Source organism: Ahaetulla prasina, chromosome 5 (assembly GCF_028640845.1).
Source record: "Ahaetulla prasina isolate Xishuangbanna chromosome 5, ASM2864084v1, whole genome shotgun sequence".
Lineage (NCBI taxonomy): Eukaryota > Metazoa > Chordata > Lepidosauria > Squamata > Colubridae > Ahaetulla > Ahaetulla prasina.
In genome coordinates, this window is record NC_080543.1 from 118,564,557 (window position 1) to 118,585,026 (window position 20,470).

Genomic DNA, 20,470 nt, shown 5'->3' on the forward strand with positions numbered 1-20,470 from the left:
CCCTCAGAGAAGGCTCTGCGTGCCACTGCGTGCCACACCTCTCATACGTTCACCATCGCAGTTATAGGGTTTCCTGCTTGAGGAGGGCGTTGGATTAGAAGACCTCCAATGCTGTTTCAGTGCTGTTGAATCTGAAAAAGGCAAAGTTATCTGAAGATGTTCCCGGCAGGTTCTACTTGTACATCTGCACATACTTTGCCCTTTGAATGAGGTGCTGTGCACAACCCTAACAAACAAGCCATTCTTGTTTTTTTCCCCCCTCAGCGGCTTAAATTAAATAGCTCAGCTGCATACTTTCCTTGAAGCATTATGATATGCTGCTTATTTTCTGATAGGATAATGGCTGATGACCATCGTATAGCCCAAGCAAGATTGAATTTTAGATATGAAATTCCATGGTGTGTCTCATCGTAAGTGTTGCTGATGCAACCATTTTTATCAAGGTGTTACAAATGTCTGGCAGATTGTAAAATGCATGACAGGAGATAAATCATTTTTCCCTTAATTTATAAATATCCCACTTTTATGTTGCAGTCAGCTGTATGAAACATTTTCATTTTAGATGCCTACCATCTGACTTTTTTTTTTCTTTGTATACCAATATAAAACTTAAAGGGACTATCAACTCTTAGAAGTTGTTATATAGTTATTCATGGAATTTTAACTTTGGAGGCCACGCAACAATGTGTGAGTTAAAAGTTGCAGGGCTGGGCAATATTCCATGTTGCCTTCAGTAGAGAAAATTATCTCTTTCCTTTTTTCTCTATGACAGAAAATTGCATTCTGCTGCCCTATGACAATTCACCACAGCCAACTTGAATGGTCAACTCACCACTGCCAACTTATCACAGCAACCCGCTCCGGGACAAGAGTTACACTAATAATGTGATAGTGAACCTATGGAACGTGTGTGTCGTGTCCCACTCCTCCGCTGACGGCCGGGTCAGGGAAACCCGAATCAGGCGTGCCTCTGCAGCTCTGCCAAAGTCCTAGCAAAGTCCTCAAGGCAGGCAGGAGACCAGAAAGTGACTTCAGCAAGATATGTTCGACTTTGCCTGACTCAGAGACTGCCAGAAAGCAGATCCTTTATATAGGCCATGGGGTGTGGCTTCATGACTCAGCACTTATCCAGGCCTGCCCCTCCCTTCCTTCTGATGCCGCCGCCTATCAATTCTTCTGAAGCGAGGGTCACTCCAGTCGGCAGCTGTTGGTAATTGGCCTCCCTCAGGCTCATATGCTGTGGGGGAGGGGGAGGGGTCTAGTTGCTCCGTTTGCCTGGGCATGGAGCCAGAGCTGGGGGCTGGAGGTACTTCTTCCTCCTCAGCCTGTCTGGGCATGGAGCCAGGGCTGGGGCCGGGAGGCATACTAGGACATTCCTCAGCGTTCGGAAGCAGATAAGAAGACCCCGGCTGCGGTGAGAGCGGGCAAGACACAACAGTGTGCCAGAGGTGGCATGCAGTGCCCTCTCTGGTGGCACGCGAACCATCGCCCCAGCTCAGCTCTACCATGCATGCGCGTGGGTGCCTCCCACCGGCCAGCTGATTTTCGGTTCTCTGACATGCATGTGTGCATGTCCCCCCACTCTCCCCAGCCCCGTGCATGCACACATGCATGGGAGGTGGGGGTAGAGGGATTGCGCACGTGTGCACTTTCGGCATGCAATGACAAAAAGGTTAGCCATCACTGCACTAATATCAAAAAATGGTGGAATAGAATAATTGAATAAAGGATGTAAAAGGAGGGGCACAATGAAAAGTGAATGACAAAAATCAAAACATTTATTTATTTTAAATATTTGAATTTAAATTGAATTACTGAATTGTCACATGGTGAGTTGTCCCATGGGCAATTGGCTGGGGCAAGTTGGCCATGATGACTACACTGTTGACCACAATGAGTTGGCTGTGGTGAATTGTCCCATTCCAATGGAATGATGCAGTGGTGGGATTCAGCCGGTTCGCACCTATTCGGGAGAACCGGTTGTTAACTTTCTAAACAATTCGGAGAACTGATTGTTGGAAAAAATCTTCTTTTGTTTTTATCCACTTTCCAGGGCTAATCTTGTAAGGAAGGCAGGAAGGAAACATTCTGGTGTTGTTTCTAGCCTAATTTTTATCACCCTGCTTACAGAAACTGCCTCTCTAGTTAACCCTTATTACATTGTAACAGATAAGGCGAAGCGCCCATCGACGTGAGTGACGTTGAGTTGGCCACGCCCACACGATCACATGACCACCGAGCCACGCCTACCCAGCTGGTCATTAGGGGAGAGAACCGGTTGTTAAATTATTTGAATCCCACCACTGGAATGATGGTACTACAAGAGCAATCCATCTCTTTTGATTAATATATTTTCAGGATGTATATTGTTTCTGGCTTTATATCACACCATTACCTTTCAGAGATGAAACAAAACAAAAAAGGGTAATAGGGAGAATGCAGTGGTGTAGAGGCTTAATGATGCTGGAAATGCCAGCCAGAAATGGTCTGTACTCCAGCAGTTCGAGCCCAGCTCCAAGAGATGGAGTGAGCTCCCACCACGGAATCCCTGGCTCCTGCCCACTCAGCAGTTCAAAAGCATATTGTGAGTGGATAAATGGGTACTACTTTGAAGGGGAAAAAACTAGCTGCATTTCATATGTGCAGAGAGTGGAAGATAGTAATGACCTGGCTGGACATGAGGCCTCACGACACAAGGCAAGGCAAGACCAGCAGAGGAGCCTGGAAGAGCCAGCAACCTGAGCATCTCTAGTCAACTGGTGTAAGCTAGTTCACCTGCTGTGGTGCACCAAGGATAGTCATGCACTAGTTGAACAGAATGAATTAGCAATTTAGGCTGTCAGGACTGCATTGTCATTAGAGCCATGGTGGCGCAGTGGTTAGAATGCCGTATTGCAGGCTAACTCTGCTGACTGCCAACAGTTTGATTATCACTCAGCTTTTCATCCTTCTGAGCTCAGTAAAATGAGGACCCAGATTATTGGGGGAAATATGCTGACTCCGTAAACCACTTAGAGAAGGCTGTAAAGCACTATGAAGTGGTATATGAGTTTAAGTGCTATTGCTATTGTGTCTAGCACTTGTAGTTTCCCTGCATTGTATGCCATGCACTATATAATAATAAGTAGGAAATAGTGGTGTGGATGTGTTGCTTCAAGAGTTGTTTGTTTTGTTTTTGCATCCAAGCCACTAGTGACTAGCCTGTGTCTAGAAGACAGCAGACAGAGACACACTATATGTTTAATTATTGAGTTTGGGAAAAAGAAAAAGAAATATAGTTTGAAGTGGTATATTTTTGTGCTATAAGAAAAATATTATTTGGCTCCTTAATGCCTATGTAACTACACTGTTTCTCCAAATCGATATCCCAATCGGTAAATTGGTTTGTCTAGAAACCTATGTATTAGTGTGATAAATCTGGACACTATAATCTAATCTGTATGATTAATTTCCTGTTTATTTTCCCTATAGTTGAGTGATCTGATTTAAGTGATAATAAGGGAACTGTATGACATAACATAAATATACAGTCAAAGAATAGCCCAAAAGTCGAACTCAAACGTGCAATGGATGATCAAGAATTTGCAAATATTGTAAAAAATGTTACCCTACTTAGTAACATTCAAGAGTCATGCAAGCCGATGAGGAAGTGTTTAGTAGAAAATTATAATAGATTTGAACATTTAATGTAATTTATATAAAATATTTATTATATTGTAACCTGCTCAGAGTGCTGTATCAATGAGATGGGTGGGTCACTATAATGTAATAAATAATAAAGAAGTAAATAAATTTGTCTATGGGGCCTGACTTCAATGTCAATAGAAGAATACACCAGTTTGAATGTTGGGGAAAAGCAAGCAGCAAGATATGGAAGCGATTTTTGGAATCTAGAAACAACCTATGGTAGGGCCAAAAAGTCATGAAAGCTCATAAATTCACAGAATGCTTCACTTAAAAGATTTATTAGGGGAAACATTGGACACACAGTCCAAAGTGCCTGCAACTACTGTATTTGTATAAGTCATACTTCCTCCCCCCAAAGAGGGTGAAAATTTGGGTGCATCTTATATATCAAATGTAGCCAAAAACATGAGGCACGGAGGTGGCAATGGTCTGTGGCAATCCCTGCAGCCTGGAACAGCTGATTGGGGGTATTCCAGGAGGCTGATCCACCTGCCAATCAGCTGCTCCTGCTGAATCAGGCTCCAATAATGTGCTGAAGCTGACCTGGCTGTTTGCTATTTGCTGCAAGGACTCAGAGTTTGCAGCAGCAATCACAACCAGAAAGCACACACAAGTAATTGATTCAGCAGGAATCAATAACTTCTCTTTATATGTAATATAACACACAAAATAACTATACAATATGAAAAGCAGGTTTTACAATGTGTTAGTAAATACCAGCAAAACACAAGCAGAGGAGAGGAGTTTCAGTTTCAGTTTTGAGCAGCAGCCTTGTTTAGAGCGCAGCACAGACTCAGAGCTGCAGAGCTAAGCCACACCCAGGCTCCTTGCTGTCTCCTTCCTGGTTGCTCACACAGCAAATACTGTTTCAGTTTCCAAACAGCCCTCAACTCGCTCACACACTGACAGGATGCTAGCCAGATGAATACCAATGGATGTTGGTAGGCAAAGGCAGATTATTTTTTCTTATTTTCCTCCCCAAAAACTAAGGTGCATCTTATACGCTTGAGTGTCTTATACTCCGAAAAATATGGTACCAGGTTTCCATTTGAAAATGAAATGCATTTGCAGAAGCATCAAATTATAGCAGGATCATAATATGTGTATCAAGCTCAAACTCAACACTTACAGCAACAATGGCTATGAATGTTTTGAAACTAATTCAAAAGTGCTTTGAACTTCAAACAATATATGTATGGCTCCAATCATTCTGACATGAACAACAACAACAAAAGTCTCATGTGAACTTTAATGAATGAATTGCAGACTTATTTGGAAGTCGTCTCCATCTCCCACAAAACAACATATATTTTTTTACTATTTTAATGGCTAGAATAAAAAGCTGGGGTCATTTAAAGCACTTGTCCAAATCAGTGTCAAAACATGCGCACTTAGCTCATATTGTGCACATTGTTGTAAACACACAAGCCACCTGTATATTTTTGCAGTAGCCTTTCAACTCTGGGATATTAAATGGAGAAAAAAGAAAAAGCCACTATTGCTGAAGAAATGAACTACTCTGAGCTTTGTGGAAAAGTCAAGGTTTATGGTCTCTCTTTTTATTTCCCTTCAGGTTCCATAACAATGCACATCCAACTGAGATAGAAAATGTGAAGTCCATATATTACACTTTAAATTATTCCGAACTTTTTGTCCTTCCTCCTTTTACTTCCATCCACTCATTTTGGAACTGTCTTCTATTGTCTTCCTTCCTTCTTCCTCCCTCTCGCCCTCCCCTCACTCCCTCCCTCCCTCCCTCCCTCCCTTCCTTCCCTCCCTCCCTCCCTCCCTCCCTCCCTCCCTCCTTATTTATTTATTATTTTAGTTTATTTTTATTTATTTATTTGTTGAGCATATAGTAGATAATATATATAAGTATAAGCATGAATTGAATACATAAATGAATACAATTAAAGGGAACATTAGGACTTCCGTTCCTCCCCCTCCCTCCCTCCTTCCTTCCTTCCTTCCTTCCTTCCTTCCTTCCTTCCTTCCTTCCTTCCTTCTTCCTTTCCTTCCTTCCTTCCTTCCTTCCTTCCTTCCTTCCTTCCTTCCTCCTTTCCTTCCTTCCTTCCTCCTCGCTCCCTTCCTTCCTGGCATTTTTTTTTTGTTTAGGAAAACAACACAAATATCTGCCCCATATTCAATCTACAGACAGGATACTGTTTTAAACCATCTCCAGAACTCTTTTATTTCAGCTGCTGCCTGCCCAGTGTCTATTTCAGACATTTTATTACAAGCTTGGCGGTTTTCTAATTAAACTCTGCAGGGTGACTATTCAGCAGTATGTGCAGGGCACCAACCATATATGCTAATGGAATCTATATGGTTAATTGAATCACTGAACTTTCCTGAATACTTATCACTGTATGTCTTTGCAGCAAACATTGTATAATCAAAACCATCCATCTTGTACTTTATGGAAAATATTTCGGTGTTTTGTTTAAATAATTTAAGATATAAACACCTGCTGTCTAACTGCAATTTATGAACCTGACCTCTGATGACTTGGCGCTCCAAGGAATCATTTTAATTGGACTGGTTAATTTTCTATAATGAGTCAATTCCTTCATCTGCTCTTTTCTAATAAGCAATGCTGTACCTGAAATGATTGCTTCAACTGACGGGCGTAGGCAGAATCTTAACCAAATCAAATCAACATTAAATTACCATATATTTCCATCTATCAACTTTGCTATAGCAGTGCTTTTTTTTTCTTGCAGAAACACAAGAAAAAAATAATTCATTGAGCCTCTCTGTTTATTAAAAAGTAATGCAAGAACTATGCCAACCTGTATCCATATTTATAAGATGCAGATAGAAAGTGAGAAAGATTGAGAAAGAAGAGAAAGAGAGAAGAAAGAGAAGGAGATATATAGATACAGGTATAGGGACATCAATAAGGACAGACCGAAAATGAAAGACTTTATAATGAAAGTACATTAAGAAAAGAAAAAATCAATTGTTCATTTATTTTTCTTCTCAAACATTTCTTCTGACCAATCCATACCAAATTAAGTCACCTAGCCATCCCAATCAGGTGAATCACGTCAGAGCTTAGATTGCCCTCACATCCATCATCATCAATGATGACTGCAAGTCATAGGTTTCATGGTTGATGCCAGATTCTGTGCATCCAACATGTATAGAGTGTCAGAGAGGTAATGAACGCATTAAATGCATCAACTTGTCTATGGAGAGTCTCAGTCATCCAGGTTATGGTTGTCTCAAATATGATTTTCTATTTATTTATTTATTTATTTATTTATTTATTTATTTATTTATTCATTCATTCATTCATTCATTCATTCATTCATTCATTTATTTTTATTTATTTTGTCAAACACAACAATATATATAAGTATAAGCATGAAATAACCATACGAATTGGATACAATCAAAGGGAATATTAGGACAGGAACGGTAGGCACGCTGGTGCTCTTATGCACGCCCCTTACAGACCACTTAGGAATGGGGTGAGGTCAATAGTAGATAGTCTTTGGTTAAAGCTTTGAGGATTTGGGGGAGACCACAGAGTCAGGAAGTGCATTCCAGGCATTAACAACTCTGTTACTGAAGTCATATTTTCTACAATCAAGATTGGAGCGGTTCACTTTAAGTTTAAATCTATTGTGTGCTCGCGTATTGTTGCGATTGAAATTGAAGTAGTCTTCGACAGGAAGGACATTATAGCAGATGATTTTATGAGTTATACTCAGGTCATGCCGAAGGCGGCTGAGTTTTTTTCCAAGAGGCAACTGGACTTTCTGGTTTTTCATTTGAAGACGTTTCCCTTCTCATCCAAAAAATTTCTTCAGCTCTGAGCATTGTTGTTGTTGTTGTTAGTTGTGAAGTTGTGTCCAACCTATTGAGACTTCCATGGACAACATTCCTCCAGGCCTTCCTGTCCTTTACCATCCTCTGGAGTCCATTTAAACTCATGCCTACTGCGTCAGTGACTCCATCCAGCCACCTCCTTCTCTGTCGCCCCCTTCTTTTTTTGCCCTCAATCTTTCCTTGCATTAGACTCTTTTCTAGTGAGTCCTTCCTTCTCATTGGGTGGCCAAAGTATTTCAGTTTCATCTTCAGGAATTGGCCTTCTAAAGAGCATTCAGGGTTGATCTTCTCTAGGACGGACCGGTTTGCTCACCTTGCATTCCAAGGGACTCGCAGGAGTCTTCTCCAGCACCATAGTTCAAAGCTCTGAGCATTAACAACATCTATAGACTATATAAAAGGGATGATCAACCAGCCAAAAAGGGAACAAAAAGACTCCAGCACCTTTCCACCAGCAATCAGTACCCAGATTAATTCCGAGATTAACATCAGACCAACAATCAAATAAATCAGAGCTGAAAAATCTTCTTGGATGAGAAGCGAAACGTCTTCAACGAAAAACAAGAAAGTCCAGTTGCCTCTTAAAAAAAGCATTTTTGGGATAGTCATCAACTTAAACCAATTCAGTTAGCAACTGTTTAATGTTACAGTGGCATTAAAAAAAGTGACTTATGACCAGTTGTAATGGTCAAAATGTAAATGCTAATGTAAGTACTAATCAGTGGTGGGATTCAGCCAGTTCGCACCACTTCGGGAGAACCGGTTGTTAACCTTCTGAACAGTTTGGTGAATTGGTTGTTGGAAGAAATCAGTAGGGCAGAGAACCAGTTGTTAAATTATTTGAATCCCACCATTGGTACTAATAGTTAGAATTATTCCTGTATGATGACCAGTTGCAAGCTGCAGAATTAAAATATGTTCCTTAGGTACTTTTTTTAAAAAAAATATTATTTATTTATTTATTATTTATTATTATTTAGATTTAAAATCTAAATAATAAAAATCTAAATAATAAATAAAATAAATAAAATTGTAAATAGAAAGATTGAACATCGCGATTTAAAAACTCATTGTAAGGTATTTTTACAGAAAAAAAATACATCACAAACTTAATACATCAAGCTTGGTTAAACACAAATTGTACTGAAGTACCTCAGTCAGATGAACTGTTAAAGCTCGACGGAACTGTTTAGAAGTTCAAAACAATTGTTTGATAAACTGATTTATAACCTACTCAGTCCCCTCCTTTGTTCAGCAAATAGTAACAATAATGTCTCGAATAATCTGAAAAACTATTATCTGAAAATTCAGGCTCATTTTTTTTAAATCTGAAAATCTATTTCTGTCTAAGATATTCAATCTAATATCTACTTGGTTTTGCTTCAAAATTAAAAAGAGCTGATTTTCTCTTTTTCTTTCTTTCATTTTCCTTTTTTTTCCTGGAATTTCTTAAATTAAATTCATGAAGAAACCTCTTAAACTAAAAAAAACAAAAAACAGTATACTAGACAAAATAATATTTCTACAATTTTTCTCAAATGTGAATTAATTTTAAATAAATAAATAATAAACACAAAATCTACAAGGAGCCAGGACTGTTTCCAATATGTAGAATTTCCAAAAATCATATAGCGGAAAAGACTTCCCTTTCCTTTCAGCAAGCTCAGAAAGTGCCAAGAATTCTATACCAGAATAATTCAGATAAGGTCAACTATTCCATTGAAACATGGATTTTAGTCCAGTGGTAAAATCCAATTTTTTTACTACTGGTTCTGTGGGCGTGGCTTGTGGGTGTAGTGTGGTGTGGCTTGGTGGGAGTGCTTGGTGGGAGTGGCTTGATGGGAGTGGCAGGGGAAAGATGCTGCAAAATCCCCATTCCCACCCCACTCCAGGGGAAGGATATGGCAAAATCTCTATTCCCACCCCACTCCAAGGGAAGGATACTGCAAAATCCCCATTCCCTCCCCACTCCTGGGAAAAGGATATTGCAAAATCTCCATTTCCACTCCACTCTGGGATCAGCCAGAGGTAGTATTTGTCAGTTCTCTGAACTACTCAAAATTTCCACTACCGGTTCTCCAGAACCTGTCAAAACCTGCTGGATTTCACACTTGTTTTAGTCTGTTCAGCACAAAATTAAATGTATATATTAACTTTTTGCCATGTATTCATTAGATCCACTCCAGGACATTAGACAATCTGGCTTAATTTCAAAGACCCAACTATTTCAATTTGTTTACTATTTTCTCCTCTTATATCCTAAAACTCATCATGTCATGGTTATCACCAGATATTTCCATTGATTCTTACTATTCATAATGTTATCAATCATCTAAGGCATTATTTTGACAGCTTTTACAAAGATAGAACTTCATCTTAGTTATATCCCCGCATCATGCAGGCCCTTAATAATAATCAGTATTTATTTTGGACATGTTTTGGGCAACTTGTCATAAGCACAATGAAAGCCCCATGTATTTTGTGCAAGATTTGATGTCTAACTTAGAAACTTCCTGGAAAAACATTGTATATTGTCTGCTTCTCACTAAATGTGCTGTCCTGCTCTCTCTCACACACAAGTAACTGTGGTTTAGTGGGTTTATTAATATTCCCCTGCAACTCTCTTTACCAAAAACCCAGATCTCTCCCAATTATATCCAGCCACAAGCAGACCAATGCTAGGCCACAGAGCAATGAGCAATGAGTCCACAAGGCACTTGACAATTTCCCAATCAAAATAAACCCACCAGGCAAAATTAAATCCACAAGAGGGTTCAGGAGGCAAGAGAACTCCAGAGTTCACAAAGTACGATCCAAGTCAAAGCAAGGCAAGAATCACAACGGCAAGAAAACACACAGCTAAGAAGTGAACGTGATGTTCCCAGCATCACTTCCATCAGTCTGCTGTGCTAAATAGCCAGTTTGTAGTGCAGTCCATCAAGAAGGGTGAGGCTTTAGTTTTCTAAGTTTTTGGACTCATGCTGGAGCCCATCCTTCTTTCACACACATTGTAGCAAATGAGATAATGACAATTTCCAGATTTTTAACTACCGGTAGATAATTTAAAATCAAATCACATTTTTTTTAATTTTTTATTTTGTTCCAACATTATATACAGGAACATATATTGAAAGGAAACAATAGGACAGGAACGGTAGGCACTTTTGTGCACTTATGCACGCCCCTTATAGTCCTCTTAGGAATGGGGTGAGGTCAATGGTAGACAGTTTTTGGTCAAAGCTTTTAGGAGTTGGAGAGGAGACCACAGAGTCAGGTAGTGTGTTCCAAGCATTAACAACTCTGTTACTGAAGTCATATTTTCTGCAATCAAGATTGAAGTGGTTGACATTAAGTTTGAATCTATTGTTTGCTCTTGTATTATTGCTATTGAATTATATAATATATAATATATATATTATATAATTATTGAATTATTGAATTATTCTCTTAGCTCTTCTTCTTTTTTCTTTCTTTCTTTTTCTTTTTTGAAAGAAAACCTTTTCCTCTGTAACAGAGGACTATGCATAACAATGTAACAGAGGACTATACATAACAATGGAGTGATATGCTAGAAAGGAAAAAAAGCAGCATTTTTTAAAAAAAAATATTAACAAAAGATAGTTTAAATTCTTCGTTGGCATGTTTTTACTTCTTAGTTTTATTTTTAATACGGCCAGTGTTCTGGGGTGCTGTAATCAGATGGAAATTTCATATTTTTAATTGGGGTTGTAAAATGCAAGTTTCACATCTTCGCTCTTATGACTGATGCTGCTTCAGAGTTCAAAGCAAAATCTCACTGTCTAGAAGAGTTCTGTGTTTATTATCTATCAAAGTTCTTCGACAAATTATTAATATTTCAGCCTTATTTTTTTTTCCAACTCAGTGATTTTCACTTGGATAGAAACATGCCTTCTTAGCTTCTTGCAAACATAATACACCCTTCATTAAGGCTCCATTTAATTTAGACTCTAATGGGTTTGCTTTCTAATAGATTTGGTTCATTGCTGACAGTATCTGGGATCAGATTCCATTTTTTTCCACAGATGTCAATACACTTTCTTGCTGTTCTATGTTTCTTATTCATAGCATCAACAAATAACCAAGCAGGCAAGTGGATAGACAGGTAAGTAGATATATTGCAGGGACATATTTAAAGCCCTATACAAAACAAAGACAAAAATTAACAAAACAAAATTACTGAGTCTCAAGAGATTTTTTTTCCCTAAAACTCTTTGTAAGGTGTTAGAAACCTACTTTGTATCAATGGTACTCTTATTAAGTTTGTAAGATAGATAGATAGATGAGAGAGAGAGAGAGAGAGAGAGAGAGGGAGAGGGAGAGGGAGAGGGAGAGAGGATGGATGAATGAAGGGAGGGAGGGAGGGAGGGAGGAGGGAGAGATGATTGGATGGATGCATGATTAGTGAGATAGATGATAGATAGATAGATAGATAGATAGATAGATAGATAGATAGATAGATAGACAAAACAACCCTAATAAAATGATCTTTTTAAACTCCCATAAATTTAAATAATAGTACTCCAAGTACTATTTAGAGTAGAGTAGAATAGAGTAGAATAGAATAGAATTCTTTATTGACATACAAGTAATTTGTCTTTGGTGCATATGCTCTCAGTGAACTTAAAAGGGGGAAAAAAGAAAAAAAATGCATTCATCAAGAATAATTGTGTTTGTCTTGTTTGGTTGCAGAGCCAAACCAGACAGTTATAGAGGTGCAGATGACAGGCTCAATAATTTTTCTGTAGAACTGAATCAGCAGCTCTTTGGGCAGTTTGAGTTTCTGAGCTGGCAAAGAAAGAACATTCTTTGTTGCACTTTTTTGATGTTAGGTGTCCATTTTAAGTCTTGAGATATGATAGAACCTAGAAACCTGAAGGTTTCTACTGTTGATACTGTGTTATCTAGTATTGTAAGAGGTAGTAGTATAGGAGGGTTTCTCCTAAAATCTACCACCATTTATATGGTTTTGAGTATGTTTGGTTCAAGATTGTTCTGGTTCAGTGGTGGGTTTCAAATTTTTTACTACCGGTTCTGTGGGTGTGGCTTGGTGGGCATGGCATGGCTTCATGGGCGTGGCTTGGTGAGCATGGCAGGGGAAGGATATTATAAAATCTCCATTCCCACCCCACTCCAGGGGAATATTACTGCAAAATCCCAATTTCCTCCCAATCAGCTGGGACTTGGGAGGCAGAGAATAGATGGGGGTGGGGCCAGTCAGAATTTTTACTAGCAGTTGTCTGAACTACTCAAGATTTCCACTAACAGTTCTCCAGAACTGATCAGAACCTGCTGAAACCCACCTCTGTTCTGGTTGCACCACAAGGGTAGTTGTTCAACCTCCCGTCTATATGCAGATTCATCATTGTCTTGAATGAGACCAATCACTGTCATCTGCAAACTTCAGTACTTTAACAGAGGGATCTTTTGAGATCAGCCATTGGTGTATAGAGAGAAGTAGAGAGCACCCAGCTGGAGGCTTCTGTGCTAATTGTACAGGTATCTGATATTATTCTGCCTAGCTTCACCTGTTGCTTCCTGTCAGTTAGGAAGCTTATGATCCATTTACAAGTGTGGTCAGGTACAGATAGCTGATTTAGTTTAGTTAGAAGAATATCTGAAATGATGGTATTGAATGCTGAGCTGAAGTCTACAAAGAGGACCGTTGCATAGGTCTTTGGAGATTCAATATGTTGTAGGATGTAGTGGAGAGTCATATTAAACAGCATCATCTGTTGATCTATTTGCCTGGTAGGCAAATTGCAAGGGGTTTAACAACAGATCAGTGATGGTTTTCAGGAGGGTTAGCCTTTCAAAGGTTTTCATAACTATAGATGTTAGAGCAGTGGTCACCAACCTTTCGGACCTCAAGGACCACTAAATTCATAATTTTCAATCCCGCGGATCGCTAATATGATCTGCCTAATGACCGACTGGGTGGGCATGTCTAAGTGGTCATGTGACTGGGTAGGCATGGCCAACTTGATGCCATTTATGTCAAGGGGTGCCTCACCAGCCTCTACTCGCCCCTCCCTTCCCAGCCACTCCTCGCCTGCCCGCTCAGGCTCCTTAGGGCCCCAACAGGTAGCAGTTGTTGGAGCTAAGCAGTCACCATGAGAAAGAGTCCATAGTTTGAGGACCCCTGATTTAGTGCAATATAAAAAATGCAAATAATTTTTCTGTGGACCACCAAAATTTTCTCGCAGACCACCAGTGGTCCACGGACCACCAGTTGGTGACTGCTGTGTTAGAGCAACCGGTCTGAAGTCATTCAGTTCCATGATGGAGGGTTTCTTTGGAACTGGGATGATAGTAGAGCATTTGAAGCAAGAGGGATGGAGCAAGGGAGGTGGCCGCTAGGGGCCACACATTTTCAGAGTCCCTATTCTGAAACTGGGTAACACAACAAACTCAACAAATTCAACAGTGTCCTTTTGATAGTTGCTGAACCAAGAGATCCCAATTCTGGGTGGTATTTTTATTTTATACTTTTTATAAGTGACAAAATGGTTTATTTCTGGGTTAGTATACACAGCGGGAAAACAATTTAAAACATCTTTCTGTAGGAAGATTAATTTTCTTATGCTTGTTACTTACACTGATTTACATCCCGCCCAGCCGCTGTGATTATTTTAAATTCATGCTATGGAAGATCATTTTCTCTTGAAAATTCTTGTGAGTTTCATTAAACTGAATTTATGTGTATTATCTTAACTCATGTTTACTGTGGGAACTGTATTTACATACAATTCTTATCTATGAAATACACACACTTATAATGCATATCTGGATTAACAGAATTTCATAAATAGAAAGTCTTCTAAGATTCATTAGCTTCCCTATTGTAATTATATTCCTGGTATATTATCTGCTGGTTATTCTAAAATGATGTTACTGGAGCATGAAAATACAGTCAAAAAATAAGTAACAATCTTTTAACTGTTTCAGATAAAGCCTAAGGAAGTTGTATTCATTTTTTATTTTTATTTTATTTTTAATTTAGATAATGCTATAAGTTGGAAGGTGAATTTTAGGTCCATAGATCCACCTAAAAAAAGAAATATAGTACATATCAAATATTCTTCTTTTGAAAATTATTTTGTTTGGATTTCATTTGACTATTTTTTATTTATTACACATATTTCCTGCTACATTCGAATTACCTTAGGCAACATATAATACACACAATATGTTAAAATAGTCACAGTACATAAGAATAATGCATAAAATAATACCAATAAAGATTGAGGGGAAAGTGGATTATTATAACACTTTGCAGTGGTTTACGAGTAGAATTTTAAAAAAAGAAACTTCGAGGCTTGATTTTGGCTGCTTAAGAGCAAGCTGTGTGAACAAATGCAATCAAGGCCAGAATAAAAAAAAAATCATGAAATGATTCAAGGTGCAGAATGTGGAAAGAAGCGGAAGGAACCGTAGATAATGAACTATAGCTTGAGCAAGAAGATCACACAAACTGGTTATAATCAGCAACATGACATAGTCATAAAAATGATTCACTGGAATATCTGCAAAAGTTGTCAGGTACCAGCAATTGGTGGGAACACTGATTTTTAAAAAACAAAAACAAAAACAAAAAACTAGTTAAGCAGGTTAAAGTATTCTGGGATTTCTGAACAGAGATTGATAAAATCTTGACCCATAACATATCACATACAGTACATCTGTAGTTTAAAAGAAAGTGTGGATAATTGATGTGACAATACCAGGGGATAGTAGATCAGAAAACAAATAATTGGAGATCATCAACAATCAAGATCTGAAAATTTAGATTGAAAGATTATGGCATAAACCAGCCATGGAGGTCCCAGTGGTTACTGACACAATGTTTGCCATGCCAGTAAATCATCTTGCATGACATTTAGAAAATCTGTGCATTGACAAAACCGCTCCAATCTTGATTGCAGAAAATATGACTTCAGTAACAGAGTTGTTAATACTTGGAATACACTACCAGACTCTGTGGTCTCTTCCCAAAATCCCCAAAGCTTTAACCAAAAACTGTCTACTATTGACCTCACCCCATTCCTAAGAGTGAGGTCAATAGTAATAGTAATTAGTAATAGTAATAGTAAGGGGTGTGCATAAGAGCACAAGCGTGCCTACCGTTCCTGTCCTAATGTTTCCTTTCATTATATCCAATTAATATAGTTATTACATACTTATGCTTATATATATGCTTGTATATCGTATAGTTATTTCATGCTTATGCTTATATATACTGTTGTGACAAATAAATAAATAAATAAATAAATAAAAAATAAATAAAAAAATAAAAAATGTCTGCATTGACTATGGACAAGATCTCCTAGGAGCCCACCATGGTGATCACATTGTCACTAGATACGTCTTCAGATCTTTGTAATGGAAATCCACTATCCATGTTAGTCATCTTCTTTAGTCTTGCATTCAGGATAATCAGGTTAAGAAAGTGGCAATAATTTGTAGGCCAGGGGTGAAATACATCAGTTCTGGAGAACTGGTAGCAGAAATTTTGTGTAGTTTGGAGAACTGGCAAGTACCACTTCTGGCTGGCCTCAGTGTGGGGTGGGAATGGAAATTTTGCAATAACCTGCTCCCAGGAGTGAGGAGGAAATGGGGATTTTTCAGTATCCTTCTCTTGCCATGCCCACCAAGCCACGACCACCAAACAACACCTTGCCCACCAAGCCATGCCCACACAACCAGTAGTAAAAAAAATTTGAATTTCACCACTGTTGTAATCACTGGAAACTCAAGTCCTTGTTCCTATCCCACTCCCAAGCAGGGACATGGGCATGAAATACTGGACTTTTGCAATTTATGTAGCTTGCACATTACTTGCAGAATTATTAATTCATAAAATAACTTTGATACAATCAAGACTTCTGCAGAGCTACCCAGCTAAAATCAATTCATGTTAATGAGCAAAACCAGAACTGGATTGTTTGGGACTGGGCTGTTTCCCCTTGTAAAAGTGTCCTGTTGGTTAAAATTAATCAGACACAAATAAATAGAACCCTGGAGAATCCCATTAAATCTAATTAGCCCTTAGTTAATAGTATGACCTGAACAATTCAATCATGTTATAAGCTACTGCACTTTAACTATAGAAATAAATTAATTTAATAAATGAAGATGCATTAATTAGCTCATCTAAATATAATCTTTAAACAAATTACTGTGCATGTAGATAAGCATAAACTGCTGATCAAGTTAAATCCTTCTTCACTGCAAGGAATTTACTAAGTCTTTAGGTCAAATCCTATTGAGTTCAGTCTCCTCCTTAAAAATAAATAAATAAATAAATAAATAAATAAATAAATAAATAAATAAATAAATAAATAAATAAATAAATAAATCATCCACATGGCTCTTCAGAAAAGAAAATTAAAAGGCAATTAAGTTTAAAGGAAATTTGAAAGCCGGAGATAAGCTATCACTGTTTATTAAGAGGAAGAATTGATTGAACCAAACAACCACACCCATTAAAAAAAGAATAAGAAACCAAGAAAAAAAGAAAGTATGTTGTTGTTGCTTTTATCATGATCATGAAGATCGGGGTGAAATTCACTTACCTTCCCTACCGGTTCACATATGTGCGCGCGCATGCTGAAAATCATCATCAAACAGGGATGTCAGGACATCCGCATGGGTGGGCGGGACTTCACACAGTCAGCCATATCGTATCACGCGATCTGGTAGGAACTGGCTGAATTTCACCCCGATGAAGATGATATTCAAAAAGGTAAATAAAACTCTACATCCTTATAACATTTCCACTGTTTGTCATCTAGTTTAACAGGATATACATATGTATAGATGTATAGATGTAAAGAAAGAAAGAAAGAAAGAAAGAAAGAAAGAAAGAAAGAAAGAAAGAAAGAAAGAAAGAAAGAAAGAAAGAAAGAAAGAAAGAAAGAAAGAATTCTTCCATGGCCAAGTGTGATTAGACACACAAGGAATTTGTCTTTGGTGCATATGCTCTCAGTGTACATAGAAAGACAAGATATATTCTTCAAGAATTATAAGGTACAACACTTAATGATAGTCATAGGGTACAAATAAGCAATCAAATCATACTAGGAAACAATCAATATAAATTGTAAGGATACAGCAACAAGTTACAGTCATGCAGTCATAAGTGAGAGAAGATGGGTGATAGGAACAGTGAGAAGACTAATAGTAATAGTAATGCAGCCTTAGTGAATAGTTTGACAGTGTTGAGGGGATTATTTGTTCAGCGGAGTGATGGCATTCGGGAAAAAACTGTTCTTGTGTCTAGTTGTCTTGGTGTGCAGTGCTCTATAGCATCATTTTGATGGTAGGAGTTGAAACAATTTAGGTCCAGGATGTGAGGGGTCTCTAAATATTTTCACAGCCCTCTTTTTCACTCGTGCAGTTTACAGCTCCTCTGTGTGTGTGTGTGTGTGTGTATGTAGGTCTTTGGTTATTCGGGTTTTCTCCCGCGTAAAATTGGAAGTGTCTTGGAGATGTTTCAAATAAGTCTCATTCGTCATCTTCTGGCTGGTGTTTACAGCTTCGTGCTTCTAATTTTACATGGGAAAAAACCCGAATATCAAAGACCTACATACAAACACCCGCGAAAACCTCAGAAAACATATATATATATATATATATTTGGAGCCTGGAAAAAGAAGTGTATTTATTACCATGACTCTCATCTTTAAAAAATAATAATAATAAATACAAGCTGCACTTGGAAAAGAAATACAGCAAAACATAATACCATTAGGTTTATTTCCTATTAAGCCTAATTAGATCCTCCACAGCTATTACATGCAATTGCTCTCACATTTTTTTTATTGAAAAGTATCCATTGATTCATCTATTAAAATGGGCTATGAAATTTTAGCTGCTAGCTGTTTACAAGACTGTTGCTAGCAAATTTATTAGATGGGGAAAAAATGATAATAATTATGGAATATAAATCTTATTTTTAGTGTATGTGCTTATGCTTTTTTATATATTTTGGAAGGAAATACAAAATTTCATTTGGATGTTTCTTTAAAATGAGGTTCGTGTGTGTGTGTGTGTGTGTGTATTTGTGTGTGTAATATAATATTTAATTATATTTGCATTTCCTAGTTAAACATTTGTGCTCTGCATTGGATGTTAGTGTGCATGTGGTTAGTATCAGAATGATATAAATTAGTGAATGCACAAATAAAAATTGCAGAATGATGTCCAAGGGAAATTTATACCCAGAAAGTGACATGCTAAAAAACAAAAAGTGCAATAACAAGAAGATATAATGGACATTATCATTGGTCTTTAAAAAAGACAATGACATTTCAACAACGAAGGCCTTTTAACAGATTACCAGGATAAACTGATCCTGCAGAATGTTGATATAACCTTTTCCATTAGGTTGCATTGTGAGGATTTTGGGTCTATGGATTGTAAACATTTTTCTGAATGCCAAAGCTTATGCATAATGCCTTAATTCTTCCCTTAATTGTAAACCTGACTCTGATTAAGTTGAGATGGAGCAGAATGAATGATTTCTTAAATAAGGAGAGAAGTTTATTTTCGATAAGCAGCATCAGTCCACCACAACAGAGACAACAGGCTGAACCAGAAGGCATTATATAAGCCAATTTTCCTATCTTCATAACTCTGAAATCTATTCAACCATTCACTCCCCCAAAAAAGGCTAATTTACATAATTTTCTGTGTATTTTTGTAATTCGGTATATTTTTGCCATTTGGCTATTTGTATTTTGCTTTGTGGCCATTATTTTATACTATTCTATGCATCGTATTTATGTAGTTTCTGATTTTGTATGGCTCTTTATTTGTGGATTGTTGTTGGCCTCATTTATGGGGTTGAAGTGTTGATGGGCTATCCATGTGTTGTGAAATTAAATAGTTTTCATCATGTCTTCTGGCTGCTAGTTTATACCGTATTTTTTGGACTGTAAGACGCACCTTTTTCCCACCTAAAAGGGGGTGAAAATTTGGGTGCGTCTTATACACCGAATGTAGTCTTGGCCACCCACTTGCCCCCATCCTTTGGCCTCTGCCTCCCAGCAATTTACCTCCTTGCAGCTAGCAGCAAGAAGAAACAGCCCATTTCAACTTTAGCACAGCCTAATTAGCACAAGTTGATTGTTCCCGACTCTCAGCTGTTTCAGGCTACAGGGATTGTCATTGCCAATCGCTGCGTGGGCCTCTGCTGCTTGCTCCAAGGAGGTAAATTGCTGGGAGCAGATTTTTTTTTTCTTGTGCTAATCAAGCTATACTGAAAATGAACATGAAAGTAAAGTGGGCTGTTTGCTGTTTGCTGCTATGAAACAAAATTGCTGGGAGGCAGAGGCAGATTTCTTTTTCTTATTTTCCTCACCAAAAAAGTAGGTGCATCTTATAGTCTGGTGTGTCTTACATTCCAAAAAATACGGGTATATAAAAAGACACTCACATATGATCTATATCAGGGGTCTCCAACCTTGGTCCCTTTAAGACTTGTGGACTTCAACTCCCAGAGTCCCGGAGTTGAAGTCCACAAGTCTTAAAGGGACCAAGGTTGGAGACCCCTGATCTATATGGAAACAGTTCACCCATTATTTTAATTCCAGAAGGAGATTATATAATTCAGTGGTTCTGCAACTTTTAAATAAAGGTAGATTGACATTAAAGTTATTTTTCAGTGTTCGGAGTAATACTGATAAAACACCTGTTTTTGTTCAATTTCTATTGTTAGTTATCTGTCCTACAGCATTATCCTTCCACTGAGGATAATGCTGGTGATATGAATAACACGAAGAGAAATAAAAGGAAATCTCTTGAACAAAAGCTGGAGGAAGGATTGGAAGATAGTAAACAAGCCATCGGAAACAATGTCTTTATTAAAGAAGCTTAGCACAAGTATTAAAGGCAATCATCATATCATAAAAAAAGGCAGAGTTTA